This window comes from Amblyomma americanum, chromosome 10, assembly GCF_052857255.1.
Source record: "Amblyomma americanum isolate KBUSLIRL-KWMA chromosome 10, ASM5285725v1, whole genome shotgun sequence".
NCBI lineage: Eukaryota > Metazoa > Arthropoda > Arachnida > Ixodida > Ixodidae > Amblyomma > Amblyomma americanum.
The window spans coordinates 90,348,511-90,358,589 of record NC_135506.1 but is presented as its reverse complement, the minus strand read 5'-3'; the positions used below and the strand labels follow the sequence as shown (position 1 = coordinate 90,358,589).

The 10,079-nt window shown below is 48.0% G+C and overlaps 1 protein-coding gene across 3 annotated transcripts in view; it reads right to left on the bottom strand.

Moving 5' to 3' along the window:
* Window positions 1-5,708: 5,708 nt before the first annotated feature.
* LOC144107023 (uncharacterized) overlaps window positions 5,709-10,079 on the bottom strand; it is a 204,923-nt gene continuing 200,552 nt past the window's right edge. For all 3 annotated transcript variants that reach the window (XM_077640005.1, XM_077640007.1, XM_077640006.1), the window contains exon 10: window positions 5,709-5,823. The gene's annotated coding sequence lies outside the window, so the exon portion shown is untranslated. The remainder of the gene's footprint in view (window positions 5,824-10,079) is intronic.

Here is a 10,079-nt window from a genome sequence, read left to right as displayed (position 1 = left end):
GCACCCCTTTCTTCCTTTCGTCTTTCACTCCCTCCCTTATCCCTTCCCTTACGGCGCGGTTCAGGTGTCCAACGATATATGAGACAGATACTGCGCCATTTCCTTTCCCCAAAAACCAATTATTATTATTATTATTCTTTTTATAGACAACTACTGCCCTCTAGTGCTAAAAATGGCAAACTACACGATTCCCTGCCGTAACTCGTTTTTTTTTTGCCGGTCAGAGCAGCACAACATCAAGCCCGACGAGTGTGACTCGTCATTGGCAATACTGGTACAATCTTCCATGAGGAGTAAAGCTCGGGGTTGACGCTTAGAGGGTTAAGCGGAGTTGAAGTGGACATGTGGCGGAGCATGCCAGCTAAATATCTAATTTATATTTTGGCGTGTTCAGAAACTTAGAAGGCGCCATGGGCCTAAATCTCAAAATTTATCCAATGTCGCACGTCGAACTCCGCTTTTCATGCATACGGCTGGAGACATTTGACAAGCACGAGAATGCTGAATGAAACAAGCAGTTTACCAAACCATGGCAAACAATGTGAAAACCGACAGAACGTGATGATAATTACGGATTTTCATGGTGCAAGAGCACCTGGCACCAAAGAGCGCCATGGCGAAAGGTGTTTTCCGCCGAGGGAACATAATGGCCACGAATACTGCATGGCCTGGCTTTATGCCAAGAGCACGCCGAAGCTGCATAGCAGCCAGAACAGGGCCAATGGGTAGGAACCAAGAAAGTTTTGCAGTAGATCATATTAAAATATGTATCGCCCGCAGTGATATTTTAAGAAGGCTTGCTATCCAAGGAAGTTGACCTTTTTGCTGGAAATGATATTAGTAGCCTGAAATCTAAACATTCCGACAGATTTGACTATAAGGTTGGGTTTGAATTCTTATCTTTAACTGCACACCTCCAACCAAAAAACTTTAATTTCAAGCGCAACGTTTCGAAGCCGGCTCGGCTCCTTCATCAGATGTGACTGAGGGCAGTAGCTAGCGTCTTTTAAGTATGGAGGGAAGGAGGGGGTCAATGGAACGAAAGCTGTGATGCGAAAGGCCTGGGGGAGGGGGAGGAAGGGCGGGTTAAGGCTGTGAGTCACGTTGTCGCACTGTGGGGAGGCGGTCAATGGCGACTTTTTTTCGTTGAGTTGCAGAGCGAAGTCCCTGGGCATATACTGGGGGCAGGTTTCCTTTTGTGCGGTTGATATTGTTCGGGTAGTTTGGATGTGCCAGGATTCGAGAAGGAGCTTTTTGTGGCAATTCATTTCGGTTCTGAGGATGCTGGTTTCGTCGAAGTTGATTCTGTGGTGTGAGTCTTCGGAATGTTCGGCTGCAGGATTGCGCTCTCTTGCGAAGTTTCGGACGTCGCTTTTATGCTGCCGAATTCTTTCTTTGAGATATTTCATTTCACCTATGTAGCTTGCATCGCAGTGGGCGCAAGGAGGCGTCGAGCACTGCTCTCCACCTGCCGCACTGAATCAAGGAAGCCCGACAGGCGTAAATCGGGATGTGCTGCTTGAAACGCTACCTAGCCATCGCTACCGATACTTTGCACGTCCACTGAGCCAGGAATAGCGCCGCGATCCCAATGTTCTGCACGTGCTGCCTTTCCTGGAGAAAGGAAAGATCTGGAACTTGCCCAAAATGTACAACTGTGTGCTATGCTCAAGTTCAAATGAATGCCACGCGCACTGTGCTTTCTGGCTTGTGCACGGCAGTGGCACCGAATGTTCTACAAATACTGGACGCGCTAACTCCAGGTCCTGCAGCTCTAGAATGGAAGGCATCACGGCTTTTCCGGAAGTAACTTTTCAAAAGAAAGTCAAGCAAACCTGTATTTTCAGTGGAATGCCCGCGGACTTCAGTGCCGGATTTCAGATCCTCGGCAATATGTCCATGTAAATCACTTCCCCATCCTTGTCATTTGTGAACCGAAGGTAACACAAATCTGGCGAATGTGCGTTTGCGAGCTGTTTGCATCGCCTACGCGCAACGGACCCATGGCTGCAGGAATGTCATAGTCTACATCCGACCTGAACTTACGTATGTGCTACATTAGGTTCCCCCGTCAAAGGCGTTTGCTTGACAGTGACGAGCCGCGCCCTCACGTTTATGCTTGTGGCTGCGTACATGGCGCCATCAAGAAGCTTCGATGCCGAAAGTTTGAGTGATTTGATGCAGTCACATACGCTCCATAGATAGTTACGGACGACTTCAATGCTCACCGCACCATGTGGAGACGAATGAGGATGAACATTAGGGGAAGAAAGATTGTGTCCTACGCCTCTGACCGTGGTCTTCAGTATCTAAATCACGGAACTCCGACTTATATTTGAGGGATGACTTACAGCAGCTGTCTGCACTTGACTTTCGCTTCGAAATGCCTTACCAGCAGCACGCCGCCGCGGTAGCTATGTAGTTTTGGTGCTCGGCTGCTGACCCGAGAGACGCGGGTTCGATCCCGGCCGCGCCTGCAGAATTTCGATGGAGGCGAAATTCTAGAGGCCCTGTACCGTGCGATGTCAGGGCACGTTAACGAACCCCAGGTGGTTGAAATTTCCGGAGCCCTTTTACTGCGGCGTCCCTGATAGCCTGAGTTGCTTTGGTACGTTAAACGCTCGTGCACCAAACCAAGCCTTAACCGCAGCGTCCGGTGGTTTTAAGATGTAGAAACCCATGGCACAGATACTTTCCTAACCTACCTGATCACTACCGGATATCCGACACCCCCTCTGCCACACATATGCGGCACAAGGATTGGACAGCTTTTAAATAACTTATGGAGGATGTTTCAGAGGAGGCTTCACCACAGGTCACGAAGGAAAAATTAAGGAGGCCATGGGCAATGCAAGCTGCTTCTTTAACCCTGTGGCAAACGACAGAGTTTGATGTCGAATTACACCGACTGCTCTCCTACTGACGCAGAAAGTTGCGCCTCGTCCACTCGGATGCAAGGCGCATGCAGAAGATTCAGCGAAAAATTCAAGCCCTACAGGCAAAATGCTGGTGGTCATTTTGAGAACCGTTTGATCCACGGTAGCCTTTTTCACGCGTTCGGAATGTCGTTCGTGACCTGCGCACGTCCGCTGAACAGCGTCCGCCATTCAAGAAACTCGCGCTCCGCCAAAGACGCACCGAGGCGGAGGTAGCCGAAGATTTCTGCGCAAGGATAAGAGGCCTACCGAATCCATCCGCAACGCTTAACATCAGCGAAGTTCTACCCTTAGGTATTCACGGCTGAATCTCATATCCTCCATGCAGGAACTTGACGCGGCACTTGCTTGTTGCAGAAGGTGGTCATTGCCAGGGCCCAATGATGGGACATACTCCGCACTTATCAACCGGGGCCAAGAGGCCCGACGGGCCAATTTTCCGCTTATAAGAAGTTATGCTAAAGAATGGTTGCTAATGGTTCGTGGCTAACGAATGGGATACCAGTCGTCTGGTTGCACTTCTAAAAACTGGGAAATCATCATTCGACTTGTAGTCATGCCGTCCACTTGGACTTGCCAGCTGATTCGACAAAGTGATGGAAAGAATGTTGCTAATACGCGTGGGACACGCGTGGAACCGTCTCGTAGCTCTATCTTTAACAGGGGATAAAATCCTAGGACCGTGGCCACACCAATCGACTGCCCTCAAGGCACTGCTCATCTGACGTTGTATCCGAGCTTTTGGGAACAGGCTGCGGCGCCGGAAGATTTATTTCCGCCACTGGGAAAATGGCCGCGCCGGAACGTTCTGTCCGGGGCGCGAAACAAACGAAAAATAGAAGCCCAAATACGCAGTGTTCTCCGCTTCCTGCACGAGAATACCTTGAATGATTTCCTTTACTCCTTTATGGCAAATGTGCGAAATAAAAAGGAATGCACGACATAAACTAAGTTCTTGTTGCGGCCGTCACTCACCAGCCCGTTTTCCTTTCTCGTTGAGATTGCGCGGAACGCATTAACCCACGAAACGTAAGCCGGAGTGAATCCGCTGTGCAAGATGCTGTTTACTGTAGCTTTGTGCAAAACGATGTAGGCCCTAAGTCATCATGAGATCGCTGCCCCAGTGCAGGGAGCAAAACAACTAATGCTGATCGTTCACAAAACTGCAGGCGCATTGCGTCGGAAAGTAGGTATTTAGTAGAATAACTCTTTAGCAGGTATTGTCGAGTTTAGGATGGGTGAAGAAGTTTTGCGCTTTTTATTTTATATCAACAGAAGATATTTTGCTTCTAGTCATCTGTAATACATCTGACTCAAATACATCATTGATAAATTCACAGCCTATATGAACATTTAATTGGCGTGGTCGGCCCAAATTATAGTACCTCTCAATGGTCACACCAGAACGCTGTTTGGAGCAGTTTTTCTCCGAAAGGTTTTGAATTTTGTAAGTGGAAACATTTGGCAAATTTAAGCGGCCTTCCTTCTTGAGATCCCTCGTTTAGGTTTAAAACAGAATTACGCGCCCGCATAGCGCGTTGACCAAAGGTAGCGTTCCGATTGTCAAGTATTTTACCCCTCTGCTTTTAAAGTCTAGCTTTCATGCTGATCAGTCAATTTTCACGCATATGTCAACATAGCACATTAGCTGAGGCAACGTGTTGTTCTAATTTATCGCTGGTTCTTCCTTGGCACGGCGACAACATTTCGGCGATGAGAAGTGCGAAAACTTGCCTCCACTCGAATGTTTTTGTTAGCCTCATAGCCGTCCAGGGCCCACGCTGGCTCTAGTGCTGTGGATGGGCCTTTCCTATTGTTGTGTATTTCAACGCACTCTGCTGCAGGTAAGTCTCCCACGCGCCAAAAAATTTGCGGTTCTCGTTTTCCTACCTCACCGTGTACTGGTCCCGTTCATATTTCCTTGCCTTCAGGAATGCCTAAAGGAGAACATAATTTTTCGTAGAAGTACATACGCTTACTTTTGGTGTGGCGTCGTAAAACCCTCTGTCATGGACAATGGGCTATGCCCACGCGCGGACTCAAATTGGAACTCTAAAAGGGCACATGAATTTTGCATTGGATTGGGATTGGAAAAGGCGTTGGTGACGACTGCTACCGTTTTTAACTAATCGTTAACGATGGCTGCATGAAGGGGTGAAACCTGCATAAATCCTCGAAATCAAGTTTTTGAGGCATGCCGTCTTTCGTTATATCTCTACGGCGACTACGCCCGCTTGTGATCTCTTCATTCGTAACATGCTAAATGTTTGGCAGGCGTACACAGCCACTCCACTAAGATGCTAACCCCTACATATTAAATTCTTTTGAATTTTTATTATTTTGTACATTACTCAATGAGGCAGCTATACATTCTGATCAAGCGCACGTGACACGGAGAGCTGCCGGCGCTGCGCGGTCACGTTTGGTGTAATCGTTATTTTGATTCATTTGAGCTGTAATTACACTGTGCCGTTCCCGTGATGGTTGTTGATGAGTGACCAATCCTGTTTCAGAATCTGTACGTGCAGAGCCTTACACGAAGAGTACGAGAGTGTAAGGAATTGAAATGTCTTGTGTGATTCCGCGTTATTTCACCATACAGAGTTGTAACAAACAGCGAAGATACACATAGAAAGACAATCTCAAACACCAGAGGAAGATATTAACTGAACTGCTAAACTTCCGCAACGCCTCTCAGACTGATGTGAAAGTGGGCGTGGAATACGTGGAATTATATTTTAATGCGCAATACACAGAGATAACAACCAAGACTGCTTGGAAACATTGTTTATTTTAAAGGGAACCAATTGTGGTCCATGGAATCAGTAGTATTTGTTTATTCCACCAAAATGTGAGCCCCTTGAGGTCATTGTATCTGAATCGTAACCTGAGGGTAAGAAAAAAATATTATTAGTGCCCACTAGCTCTTTCCGTTATGCCCAACATTTGGCACTCTAGAGATATCAGTACTATAGTCATGGCGGGGAAACACCAACCAATCCAGATTCCGGCAGCGTCGCTTTAAGGTGAAAGCATTACTGGTCCTATTGAGATAAAAGGTGGAAATCCGAGCACCACCACTTTAGACAATTCCGTACATGTCGTTATACTCTTATATAACCGCTACTGGGTGACGTCCATGTGGCCTTAGATTACCCCACACCATTCGTATCAAAATTATGGCGGAACCGTTTGTAGTGGAGCGTTGCGGGTGGAGTCATATGCGCGTGTGCGTGTGTCGGTGGTCTCCTATATTGGCGCTGTATTTCATTGCGGCTGGTTGTGAGTGTGCTCGCGCAATGGACAGTGAACCGTCACTGTGTATAGCTTCGACATCGGCGCCACAAAATGTGAAACGTGGTCGTCCGCGAAAAATAGAACTCTGAAGAAGCACGACAGTGTTTGCAGTGCTTTCGCATTCACATATGTAAGCAGTCCTAAAGGGACTCTGAGGAGAAATTGAAGTTGGCTTGTATCGTTAGAACACCAGATCCTGATCACAAAAACGCCATTCTTACTGAAAACAAAGGTCTGGTAAGGTAGAAAATTGCAAGAACCAAAATAGAGGTATCAGCGCCACATGCCAAACTCGCAAGTACAAGCCTGATGGCGTCATAGGACAAGAGACGCCACCTTGGAGGAATTTTTCTTCCTACATAGGGTCGCAATTCTCTGAGGCTGACAAAGAAAGGTTGCGCGGTTCAATATTGAAGTAAGTTTTGTTTTAAAACCGACAGTGCACTTTTATCACACAAGGAAGGCTGACAAAAGACAACCAGAATGTTGGGAGCAAAGAAATCCGATGCTTGGCGGTGCCACAGGCGGCCAGGAGAGTTTCGATTTGTTATGGCGCTTCGCGTCTATGAGCTTTGTGTGCCCCTGGTTTTGTTTTTGACGCGCCTCGATTTACAAGCGCCGAACAGCAGAGGAACTCCAAGTGCCGCTTCAAGTGCTAGTTAACCTTTGAAGGAGCCTGTTAAGGCTGGTCAGATTATCGCCGCGGTCGATGAAAAACTATATTGGCACGATGGTCGTTGATCGTACAAGGCAGTTCACACTATAAAGAACACTTGTGTATTCGCACGCTCGCCCGGCGGAACATTCCCGGCTGTGCCAGTCAGCTTCAAGCTACTTAACGGAAATCGTTTATTAGGGACGGGAGACAAGATACAAGACAGTTAAGAAAAAAATTGATGGCCTAGCTCTGTTAGGCCAGGATATATGTAGCGAAAGCGAGGAGATTTCTGCACCGGAAGAGTGCATTCACTAGATTTGCCTTTATTCATGGTTAAAGCTTGAGCCGTCGTGGCGGTGTGGTAGCATTTCCGCCTCAAACGCCAGAGGTCCTTGTTCGATTCCGAGCCTCGGCACAGGTATCTTTTCTTTTTATTCAGTGAGCGTGCGGGGGGCTTCAGTGGCTCCCATAGATGCCGCCACCGAATACGTTGGTTAGCGGTTAGGCGCAGGCTCGGTTACGGTGCGCTTATACTGCGGCGTAACGCGCGCTCCCGCGCTGCACAGCGACGCCACGCCGGCCAAAGCGACACTTTCTATTCCCCCAACTGCGTTTGACCGCCGACGCGTTCGGCGGCTTCGGCGCACTCTGACCACACTTGTGGAGACTTAGAGCACATCTCTATTTCGCGCCGAGTGCGCCAGCCGCCGCCGGTCCGGCCAGACTGGTTCGGCTCCGTGACGAGGCGTCCGTTGATACCTATTGTGCTTCCTCGGAGCGCCGCCACAGCGAAATCGCAAGTTCGCGGAAAGTTTCGCTTTAAAAGAGATTCGGAACCCGCAGAGACCGCGACTCTGCGCTCCTCAAACTCGTTTGTTTGCGGCTCCATTCAATAGCTTCGGCAGTTGGGCGGAGCTGTTCTCTTCAAGCTCTCGGGTAATGTAATTCATTCACAGTACACATCTGAAGGTGCGTGTAAGTGGGCGAGAGAACCCGATCCAGTGGACCCCGTACCTCCGGAAACGCGCGGAAACCGTTGAAGCGTCGTGCATCGGTTTTACTTTCAAGCCGCCAACTTTAAACGCCAGCGCCCTTGAGCACCCACCTGTTTTTTGCGGCTAAAACAAACAAATAACCTGCCCTTGCAACCGTCAGAAACCTCCTCGACGCCGCCTGCTCCACCGTGCAACAGCGCCTTTCAAGGAATCACAAACCGTTGGCCCCAAAGCCTCGGCCGGCCTCCGATGGGCGCGACGTGCCGACCTTGTCCTTGCCCCTCGCGACTCCCCGAACTGTGGTTAATATATTTAATTAGCAACGGCTGCTCACTGAGGAACGGGGAAACGACCCGCCGGCGCCTAACCTAACTGTGCTCCCTGAAAAGCATCGCACGCTCTGTGGGGCTGAGGAAGCTGAAATGCAGGCCTGAGTTTTTGCGTGAACTTCGTTGGAAGGTTCGGGAACGGGATCCACTGTAGCGCTGGCAAGTTGCCGGTGCAAACGTAAACGAAGCGTCCCCCGATAGATGCCTTCAACGTGCGGCGGCGGTAGCTTTAATTTCGGCTGCTGCTAGACCGCACCGCTAGCCGCCAGAAATCATGGAGTGTGCGTTTACGTCACGTTTCACATCACTGCGTTCTGTGACGTCATAAGAGGACGCCGTGACGTCATAGGTGTGCGCCGAGTTTGAATCGGAGGGCGGGAAAATTTTTTTTCAACTTCGAATCCTAATTTCTTTGAAACAAATGCATCTTTCGCTCCCGGACAAGCGGTAACAAAGCCATGAATTGCCGAAATATCCGATTTTGCTAAGAAAGAAATTGATAGAGTTCTCCTCACTGTCCCTTTAACTGCCTGTGTCGAACTTTGGAACACTATAGGAAATGGCGGAACCGAAAAATATCATTGTAATGTCTGAGCACTTTTATGCAAATAGTGGCCATGTGATGAAGTCATCTCAGGTTTCACGACTCGCCAAAACGCAATAGTTAGAGCAGTGCAATTCGACAAGCAGGGTGTATAAATGGGGCTGCGTATCACATTAAAGAAAAAATTCGTTTCTATGAAGCTTACCAGCCTGTACACGCAGGACTCGTTCATGTAGCTAGGAATATAGGCATATGAGGAAAATTTTAAGTAAATTCGACGGGAAAGTTGGTTCCTAGTTAAAAGAAGTACTTGTGCGAAGGCGACAGGGATTAACATTGTATACACACGGCTTCTGCAGTACACATTCTATTATCGCTTGTGTTGTTTGTTTGTCCGTAACCCTGATTACGCTCACTATAGGACAAAATAGTTTCCAATACATCTCGAATTAATCCTTGTACTGTTTCAGCTGCCGCCACCCTATCCGAGCAAAGTTCTTAGCCTCATCCGCACACCTCACTGTTACGCTTCCCCTATCCTGGAATCCAGTTTGTTACCATATTAGGGACCCTGAAATAATTTTGATGGGCATTTTCTAGTGCAACCAATCTGTAGGCGTGGTATTTGTGGGTATTCCTGTCAAATTTGAAAGCTTTGCGTGCACCCTAAAATCTATAAATCCCAGCCTTCAAGCTCGCCCCGTCTGCGCACTGACGTCATCGGAGGAGACGCGCAGAACGGTGTGCGCCGCCCTAATTAGTTGCGAGTTACTGCGAGCAGCCATATTTTTTAAAAAGTATTTATAAATATACGACCCACGCACAGCTTTTAAACTTAACTCTAAAACTAACAAAGACCACCTCTACAGTTCTGCTGGAATAGAATATACTTTGCGAAATTATTTAAGGAACCATTTAAGGACCATCGGTTAGGTTGCCATCGCATTACATGTTCCGCAACTGCCCATTTCCTGCTCTTCATTTCGACTAGAATGTGATTAACCGGTGTTTGATCTCTGACCCACTCTGCCATTTTCCTGCATACTTACGTTACACCTATCATTTTTCTTTCCATAGCTGACTGCGTTGTCCTTAACTTAAGCTGAACACATTTCTTTAGCCTCCACGTTTCTGCTTCATAAATGAGGATCGGTAAGATAGAGCTGTTATATACTTTTTTCAGTGATGTTGGTTGCTAAACTGCCAGTCATTATGTGATAGAACGTGCCAAATACGCTTCGCCTCATTTTTATTCTTCCAGTTATTTTACTCCCGTGATCCGCGTGTGCGGATACTACCTGCCCTAAGTAGATGTGTTCG